Source organism: Phacochoerus africanus, chromosome 15, assembly GCF_016906955.1.
Source record: "Phacochoerus africanus isolate WHEZ1 chromosome 15, ROS_Pafr_v1, whole genome shotgun sequence".
NCBI classification, from domain to species: Eukaryota; Metazoa; Chordata; class Mammalia; order Artiodactyla; family Suidae; genus Phacochoerus; species Phacochoerus africanus.
In genome coordinates this window covers 92,866,277-92,876,329 of record NC_062558.1, presented here as the reverse complement: position 1 = coordinate 92,876,329, position 10,053 = coordinate 92,866,277, and positions in this window count along the sequence as shown.

The window sequence follows — 10,053 nt, the reverse complement described above, 5'->3', positions numbered from 1 at the left end:
ACAAGTCTGTTCTCTATGTCCATGAGTTTGTTTCTGTTCTATAAATAGGTTCATTTGTGCCATATTTTAGATTTCATATATAAGTGATATCATGGAATTTATCATTTTCTTTCTTACTCACTTCACTTAGTATGAGAATCTCTAATTCCATCCATTTCCATTGCTGCAATGGCATTATGTTCTTTTTTATGGCTGAGTAGTATTCCACTGTGTATAGGTACCACTTCTTCTTAATCCATTCATCTGTTGATTGACATTAAGGTTGTTTCCATGTCTTGGCTATTGTGGGTAGTGCTACAATGAACATAGGGATGCATGTATCTTTTTCAAGGAAAGTTTTGTCTGGATATATGGCCAAGAGTGGGTTTGGTGGATCATATGGCAATTCTATATTTAGTTTTCTGAGGTACCTCCATACTGTTCTCCATAGTGGTTCTACCAATTTACATTCCCACCAACAGTGCCAGAGGGTTCCCTTTTCTCCACACCCTCTCCAGCATTTATTTGTAGACTTTCTAATGATAGCCATTCTGACTAGTGTGAGGTGGTACTTCATTGTAGTTTTGAATTGCATTTCTCTAATAATTAGTGATGTTGAGCATTTTTTCATGTGCTTGTTTGCTATCCATATGTCTTCTTTGGAGAAATGTCTATTTAGGTCTTCTGCCCATTTTTCAATTTTTTTTTTTTTGGTCTTTTTGTCTTTTTAGGGCTGCACCTGCGGTGTACGGAGGTTCCCAGGCTAGGGGTTTAATTGGAGTTGTAGCTGCCAGCCTACGCCATAGCCACAGCAATGCTGAATCAGAGCCACGTCTGTGACCTACACCACAGCTCACGGCAACATTGGATCTTTGACCCGCTGAGTGAGGCCAGGGATCAAACCTGAAACCTCATGGTTCCTAGTCAGATTCATTTCCACTGTGCCACTATGGGAACTTTCAATTATTTTTTTGCTATTGAGTTGTCTGAGTTGTTTAAGCCCTTGTTGGTTGCATCATTTGAAACTATTTTCTCCCATTCCACAGGTTGTCTTTTATTATTATTATTATTATTATTATTATTATTATTATTATTTCCTTTGCTGTGTAAAAGCTTGTAAGTGTGATTAGGTCTCGTTGGTTTTTTTCTGGTTTTTTTTTTGTCTTTTTGTCTTTTTAGGGTAGCACCTGCGGCATATAGAGGTTCCCATTCTAGGGGTCCAATTGGAACGATAGCTGCCAACCTACGCCACAGCCACAGCAACGCGGGATCTGAGCCACGTCTGCGACCTACACCACAGCCCACAGCAATGTCTCATCCTTAACCCACTGAGTAAGGCCAGGGGTCAAACCCACAACATCATGGTTCCTAGTTGGATTTGTTTCTGCTGAGCCATGACGGGAACTATGGGAGAGTTTTTATTAATATTCAATTTCATTTTAGTGATTGATCTGTTCAAATGATTTATTTCTTCTGGATTTGGTTTTGGTGGACTGTATGTCTCTATAAAGTTGTCCATTTCTTCTAGGTTGTCAAATTTGTTGGCATATGATTGTTCATGTATTCTCTTACAATTTTTTTTGTATTTCTGAAGTATCTGTTGAGATTTCTCCTTTTTCATTTCTTATTTTATTTGGTCTTTTTCTCTTCTTCTTGGTAAATATGGTCAGAGGTTTGTCAGTTTTGTTTACCCTTTCAAAGAACCAGCTCTTGGTTTTACTGATGTATTTCTATTGTTTTTTAAATCTCTATTTTATTGATCTCATGTCTGATTTTATGAATCACTGTGAATTTAATGGGAGGTGGTCTTTTGGTGAAAAGTTAGCTCTAAATATAAACACCATAGAGTTATCATGGGGAAGAAATACTATGAGTGTGGGAATAATTTTGGCCAGAAGTTATTCCCCATTCATAATGAAAGAACTCACAGAGGAGAAACAAACTTTGAATGTATCGAGGGAGGGGAAATCTTCAGGAAACCAAATTTCTCTCAACACCAGCAAACACATATAGGGAAGAAAACTTTTGAAAATAGTCAGTATGAGAGATCTAATCGGCATATGTCAGTTCTTCCTACAGTTGCTCCAGGACTGCAGGAGGAAATTCCCAGGCCATGTATGGCCTACATAGGGATAACTCCAAACATACCCTTACTGAATAAAGAAGAGATATTTCATAGTTCAGGGAGCTCAAGGCAGCTGTAATATGTGGGGTAGAAACTGAAGAGGGAGATAGCAGAAAAAGAGCTTGAAAAATCTGAGTACCAGTCTGCAAGACTCTTTGAGGCCTGGCAAAACCCAGCAGCTGATAAAGGAACAATTACTGGGGAACTGTAAGACAAACAATTTCTGGGAGTCATACAGAGCTGGGAATCATTTGACGACCTACCAGCCAAAACCCCTCCTCCTTCAGATCCTAGGATCATGGTCTCTCCACCTTTTGGTATAGTTTTTGAAGACCCTGTGGATTTACTGAGAGTGGAATAAGAGTTGGGAATATAAAGAAAAAAAAAGAAAAAAAGAACAAAAAATAAAGAGAACAAAAAAAAGAAAAGAAAAGAAAAAGAAAAAAAAGAGTTGGGAATATATATCGTTCTGTATTAGTGTTCTGCCATAACAAAATACACAGACTGTGTGGTTTAAAGAAAGGCATTTATTTTCTTACAGCTCTGGAGGCTAGAAATCCATGATCAAGGCACTGGCAAATTTGATTTCTGGTGAGGAGGGCTCTATGTCCTCACATGGCCTTTCTTCAGTGTATGCATGCAAGTAGGGGAGGGGAATGAGGACAAGCTCTCTGTTACTGCAATGCGGGATCCCTAACCCACTGTGCTGGGCTAGGGATTGAACCCACACTGCCAAAGAGACTACACCAGATCTTAACCTGCACCACAGCAGGAACTCACTGTTGACTCTTATTTTTTAGGACCACACCAGCAGCATATAGAAGTTCCCAGGCTAGGGTGGAATTGGAGCTACAGCTGCCGGTCTACGCCACAGCCACAGCAATGCAGGATCTGAAGCCGCATCTGCAGCCCACACCACAGCTCATGGCAATGCCAGATCCTTAATCTGCTGAGGGAGGCCAGGGATTGGACCCACATCCTCACAGACTTTGGGTCAGGTTCTTAAGTACTGAGATGCAATGGGAACTCCCCTGTTGTCTCTCCCTTTTTTTTTTTTTTGTCTTTTTGCCTTTTCTAGGGCCACTTCCCGCCGCATATGATGATTCCCAGGCTAGGGGTCCAATCGGAGCTGTAGCCGCCGGCCTGCGCCAGAGCCACAACAATGCAGGATCTGAGCCTCGTCTGCAACCTACACCACAGCTCACGCCAACGCCGGATCATTAACCCCCTGATCGAGGCCAGGGATTGAACCCGCAACCTGAGATCGAACCCACAACCTGATGGTTCCTAGTCGGATTCATTAACCACAGCACCACGACAGGAACTCCTGTCTCTTCTTTTTTTTTTTGTCTTTTGGCCATTTCTCGGGCCACTCCTGCGGCATATGGAGGTTCCAAGGCTAGGGGTCCAATTGGAGCTGTATCCACCGGCCTACACTAGAGCCACAGCAACTCTGGATCCGAGCCGTGTCTGCAACCTACAGCACAGCTCACGGCAATGCCGGATCCTTAACCCGCTGAGCAAGGCCAGGGATCGAACCCACAACCTCATGGTTCTTAGTCGGATTCGTTAACCACTGCACCACAATGGGAACTCCAGTCCTGTGTCTTCTTATAAGACACTTATCCTCTTGGATCAGGGCTCCAGCCTTTTGACCTCATTTAACCTTAATTACTTAGAGACTCTGTCTCTAAGTTCAGCCATGCTGTGTGGTCAGTGCTGCAACATATGAATTTGAAAGGAGACATAATCATTTGGTCCTTAACATCCTGGCCCTGGCACTCAAAATCCATATCTTTCTTCCCTTTTCTTGAAAAATTGCTTATATTCTGTGGAGTTCCTGTTGTGGCACAGTGGTTAACAATCCAACTAGGAACCATGAGGTTGCCCTAGAAAAGCTAAAAAGCCAAAAAAAAAAGAAAGAAAAATTGCTTATATTCTGTAGAATCTAAAAAGTCTGACAACCTTCCTTCATTGCATCCCATCTCTGTCCCCTTCTGTTCAAACTGACAGCTCATATAATCTCTTAACCTCCTTATCCATACACTTGCAGTTTGCCTCAGAACATGTTTTCTAATTTTTTATAATCTGAAAATTGAGAACTTTCAATTCTCATTGAAAATGGGACTTTTGGAGTTCCCGTCGTGGCGCAGTGGTTAACGAATCCGACTAGGAACCATGAGGTTGCGGGTTCGGTCCCTGCCCTTGCTCAGTGGGTTAACGATCTGGCGTTGCCATGAGCTGTGGTGTAGGTTGCAGACGCGGCTCGGATCCCGCGTTGCTGTGGCTCTAGCGTAGCCGGTGGCTACAGCTCCGATTCAACCCCTAGCCTGGGAACCTCCATATGCCGTGGGAGCGGCCCAAGAAATAGTAACAACAACAAAAACAACAACAAAAAAAAGAAAAAGAAAATGGGACTTTTTCAAATTTTCTGAGACTGTGAATTTTCCAAATCTTTAAGCTCTGATTTCTTTTGCTTATTCTTTCTTCGTTTCATCTTTCTCCTCTCACATTTTGCTATAAGCAGTTAGAAGGTTGCACCATTAACATTTTGGTTAGAAATCTCCTAGGCTGGGAGTTCCCATCGTGGCACAGTGGTTAATGAATCCGACTAGGAACTATGAGGTTGCAGGTTTGATCCCTGGCCTTGCTCAGTGGGTTAAGGATCCGGCGTTGCCGTGAGCTGTGGTGTAGGTCACAGACGAGGCTTGGATATGGCGTTGCTGTGGCTCTGGTGTAGGTGACTACAGCTCCGATTAGACATCTAGCCTGGGAAACTCCATATGCCCCAGGAGCGGCCCAAGAAATGGCAAAAAGCCAAAAAGCCAAAAAAGAAAAGAAAAAAACTCATAGGCTAAATATCCAGTTTCATTTCTCAAAAGTTCCATCTTGCACAAAACATTAGAACACAATTTAGACAAGTTCTTTGCCACTTTATAGCAAGGATCTATTTTCTTCTAGTTTCCAATAACATGTTTTTCTTTTCCATCTGAGACCTCACCAGAATGGCCTTTAATGTTCATATTTCTACTGACATTCTGTTCATTCTGTTCTTGGTGATTCTCTCAGATGATAGAAGCTTTCTTTTATAGCTTCCCTCTTTTCTTTCTGAGTCCTCACCCGAATTGTCCTTAATATTCACATTTCTACCGACAGTGCCTTCAAGGCAAGCTAGGCTTTTTCTAGCATTCACCTCAAAACTCTTTTGTTCTCTGCCCATCATCCAGATCAAAAGTCACTTCCACATTTTTAGGTATTTGTTTTAGTTGCACCCCTCTTCACAAATCTGCTGTGGCACCCAAATCTGCTCAGGCTGTAATAACAAAATACCATAGAATGAGTGGCTTAAATGACAGAAATTGGTTTTCTTAACAGTTGTGAAGCCTACATGCCCCAGATTGTGATGCTGGAAGATTTGGTTTCTGGTGAGGACTGTTTATGGCTTGCAGATGGCTGCTTTCTCACTGTATCCTTACATGGCTTTTCTTCCATGTGTGCTTGTAGGGGGTTAAGAGGCAGGGAGATAGAGTGAGTAATAGAGATGTCTCTCGTGTCTTTTTCTTATAAGGATACTAATCCTACTGGATCAAGGCCTCCACCTTTATGACCTCTTTTAACCTTAGAGGCCTCACCCCCAAATGTAGCCATACTAGGGATAGGGCTTCAACATACGACTTTTGGGGGGGACACATACAGTCCCCAAATCAACCTACAGCCCACTGAATGTCCAATTCATTCCCTCCTTACCCTCCATTCCCCCACTCCCCTGCACCAGATCCTCCATCTCATCTAAAATTGGGTCGAATTATACATATCTGGAAGAGTGGAACTGATCCCTGAGCAAACTTTAATTAATCCACTAAGAAAGTATCCCTCTGTCAACTACTCAAGAGTTCAGGAGAGAAGTACAGATCTTATGGCTGCTATTTTTAAAATAAATTTTTGCATTTATGTTCATGAGACATGCTGATGTGTGATTTTCTTGTGATATCTTTATACGACCTTGGTATGTGGGTATATTGGCTCATAAAATAAGTTGGAAAGTGTTTACTCTTAGAAGAGTTTGTGTAGAATTCTTACTACATCTTTGTTAAATGTTTGGTGGAATTCACTTGTACCATTTGGCCTGAACTTTTTTTGTGTGGGAAGGTTGTCAGCTACAAATTGTATTTAATAAAGCTACTCAGATTTTCTCTTTCTTCTTGAATGAGCTTTGGTAGTTTGTAACATTCAAGGACTTTTTCTATTTCAACTAAGTTTTGGAATTTATTGGCATATTTATTAATATAATTCCATTCTGCTTTGGCTGCATCCCACAAATTTTGATATATTTATTCAGTTCAAAATATTTTCAGATTTTCATTGTTACTTCCTCTTTACCCCTTGGCTTATTTTAAGAGCTATTAATTTCTAAATGATGCTGACCCTTCAGGTATCTTATTATAGCAACTTCTAATATAATTTTGTTCTGGTGATAGAATATACCTTGTATGATTTCTGTTCTAAGTCATTTGAAACTTGTTTTATAGCCCATAATGTATATGAACTTGAAAAAAAAAAGAATATTTTATGCTATTATGTTGGAATATTCTATAAATGTCAGTCAAGTTAGTTGATAATCTTACGTATCTTAATGATTTTCTGACCATTTGTGTTATCAGTTATGTGAGAGTATTCAAATATATAACTATAATTGATAATTTGCCTATAGTTATTTCAGTTTAATCATTTTTTATCTCATGAATTTTGAAGCTGTTATAAATGTATTGGAGCTAGAAGGAGCTTTACTGTTGGATTTACAAAAGCCGGAATACAGGTCTGTTCCTTAGGGTCATTCACTTTCTACAGTGAGGAGGTTTCCCATCTCTTGTTGGACAGTAAATCCCTGAGTAACAGGGCATAGGGGTTGGGGAAGAGGGCAAGTGTGTATGGAATGAAGGGAATGTCCTATATTCAACTGGATATTAATTCCACTGCTTTCTCTTCATGTTTTGCTTCTATCCTCCACAGTATTAAGCATTTCTGAGCCTGCAGCCAAGCTGGCTCCTTCTTGTCCTTATCCTTAGGCCCCTACTTCTGCTCTGATACAATAGTTATCTATCATCATTCTATATTTCAAATTTTTGGTGAGACCTTCTGTTTACTGGTGTTTTTTTCTTGTTCTCTTTATTGCTTTTTTTTTTTTTTAAATGGCTGCACCTATGGACATTCCTAGGCGAGGGGTTGAATTAGAGCTACAGCTGCTAGCCACAGCCAGAGCCACATCAACAGCAATGCAGGATCTGAGCCACATCTGCAGCCTATATCAAAGCACACGGCAATGCTGGATCCTTAATCCACTGAGTGAGGCTAGGGATCGAACCCATGTCCTCATGGATACTAGTTGGGTTTGTTACTGCTGAGCCACAGTGGGTACTCATGTGACTTTTTATAAATGTAAAAAATAGTATTTTAATGCTGTCTTTTTTCCTTGCCATTTTGCTTAGCTGACCAAACCCTGAATGATTTCTGTAGACCCTGCTGATCAGTTGCCACATACTCCCTATGTATTAGCTTTTCCCATCTCTACTCTTGAACCTACTTGTTGGTATCATCTGCTCTCAGGTACCAACCCAATGCCAATTTTACTCTCACAACTACTTTGGGCATGTTGCTTTGGACTTTCCTTTGCTCTCCTTACCTGGGGTTCAGCCTTGCACTTCATGAATGCTGTCATGACCCTTTCTTGCCAATTAAAGTACAATGAGAAAGGTCATGGAGGTGCAAAAGTGAACCTCCATATTTCTTTTTATTCCCTAACTCTTGCTATCAGGATGGGGAATGAGAAAGGAAGAATTAAAAAGACTGTAATGTAGAAGTGTGACTATAGGTAATGATCACATATTCACTAGTATTTTGATCTTAAGATCTTAAACAATCCATGTAGAAAGTAACCGCATTCACTGAATAGGTAAGAATTTTAAGAACTGTAAAATCTTGTCCCAAGTACTCAACAAATAATCTTTAACCTAGGTTTTTTGCTAAATTAGTGATAGAATTATTGAATTCTGGAAAGGAACCATTTTGCAATATATATATTTTTTAATTTACGGCTGCACTTGCGGCATATGGTGCTTCCCAGGCTAGGGGTCTAATTGGAGCTGTAGCCACTGGCCTACACCACAGCCACAGCAACACGGGATCTAAGCCGCCTCTGCGATCTAACCACAGCTCACTCTAATGCCAGATTCTTAACCCACTGAGCGAGCCCAGGGATCAAACCCTCAACCTCATGGCTCCTAGTCGGATTCATTTCCGCTGTACCACGACCAGAACTCTGATATCTTTTTTTTTTTTCACATTTCTGAAATTGGGGTGTGTCTTAGAAATTAAGTGTTCTCTTTATCTGTGGCATTTTAAGATCTGATTAAATGTGACAGGTTCCCTATTGTTCTTCCTGCTTTTTTTTGGACAAGTCCCTCTTTTTCTAACTTATTTTCCCCCTAAAACTTCCTTTCTGTAATCAGTGAAATGCTTCCTAAAGATTCTGATTGCATTTCAATTGTATTAAAAGGAAGGTAATGCTTAAAAGAGATCAGTAAAAGCGAAACATAGTTAAAAACATTGATAAGGTATGTATACAAGGAAACTTGGAAAAACAGGCTAGTTTATACCCTCAGCTCTACCCTCTGGCCTGACTGCACATGGATTCTTGTGATTTGGCTCCAAACCCCAGATAGGTTATATACATTGGCCAATTAGAAGATGTATGTGACAAACAGGAGTCAAATCTAGAACAGATGCTCAGCTATAATCTTTTAAGGCAGCAGGAACTGGGAGGCATTCATCATTCTAGACATCACTGAAGCACACACCACTTGTGATACCATCTTATGGTATTTAAACAAGTGAGGGTATTATGCAATGCCAAAGGGCAGATGGTGCTCAGTCACCACCCTAATCATTCCATGTGTACTGCTTGGGGTTGGAGTCAAATATTCTTGGACCGTATCTTGAAGGAAGGCAAGTCTCAATCTGTTGCCCTCCTTCATTCCTTATTAGAGATTAGCTTTGTTTCCCCAAAGTTAACATGTTTCTTCCTTGTTATCTATGTCCAGTTAACTGCTTCAGGTTACCTTTGATCAGAATGAACCAGCTACAACCCCACTTTCTCAAGCTAATCCATATTTTCCCCATCATTTTTCTTGTATGGTTACTAGTCATTGGTCAATAACTGAAACATGGGTGACTGGGCAGCTTCATGAGCACTGCTGGAGGAATCATCAGGCATTGTTTAGAAAGTCAGGGCTGCAATTAGTAGTTAACTGTATAGTAACTTCTGCTTTGGTTATATATTTACAATCATCTTTCTTTCAACTGTTGCCCAAGCTTCTTGTCTTAATATCTAGGAGATGAATGCCTAACCCTTTGAGGTGTTCTAGCTCCACACACCAAGTGAATTATGAGTGATAGTGCCTATTTTAAGCTTAGTCATCCCAAACATACTCCCCAAGCCTTCCCCAAATTCCAAAGAGTAAATTTAATCAAAGAAGTGAGAAAATGAAGAAAGGAAAACCATCAAGCAAGACAAAGTAATAGTCTAGCCATTAAAAGAAGTCAGAGACATTTAGTTCCTTCTCAAGGAACATAGTTAATATTCTGAGCCATCCTTTGAGCTGTTCTGCAGATACCGAAACCTCCATCAGGTGGGAGAAATTAACTGTATGCCCACAAGCAAGTAGACCTTAGATGGGTTGGAAGCAGATTGATGATGTTGACTCTGATTACCTCACCACCAACCAATCAGAAGAATGTCTATGAGCAGATCACACCCCCCCAGTCTCCCCTCCCTCACCCTGTCTTTAAAACCCTTGTCTAAAAGCCATCAATGAGTTTAGACCTTTTGTGCACTAGCTGCCTGGACTCCTTATTTGGAGCCCTGCAATAAATGCTGCACTTTCACCACAACC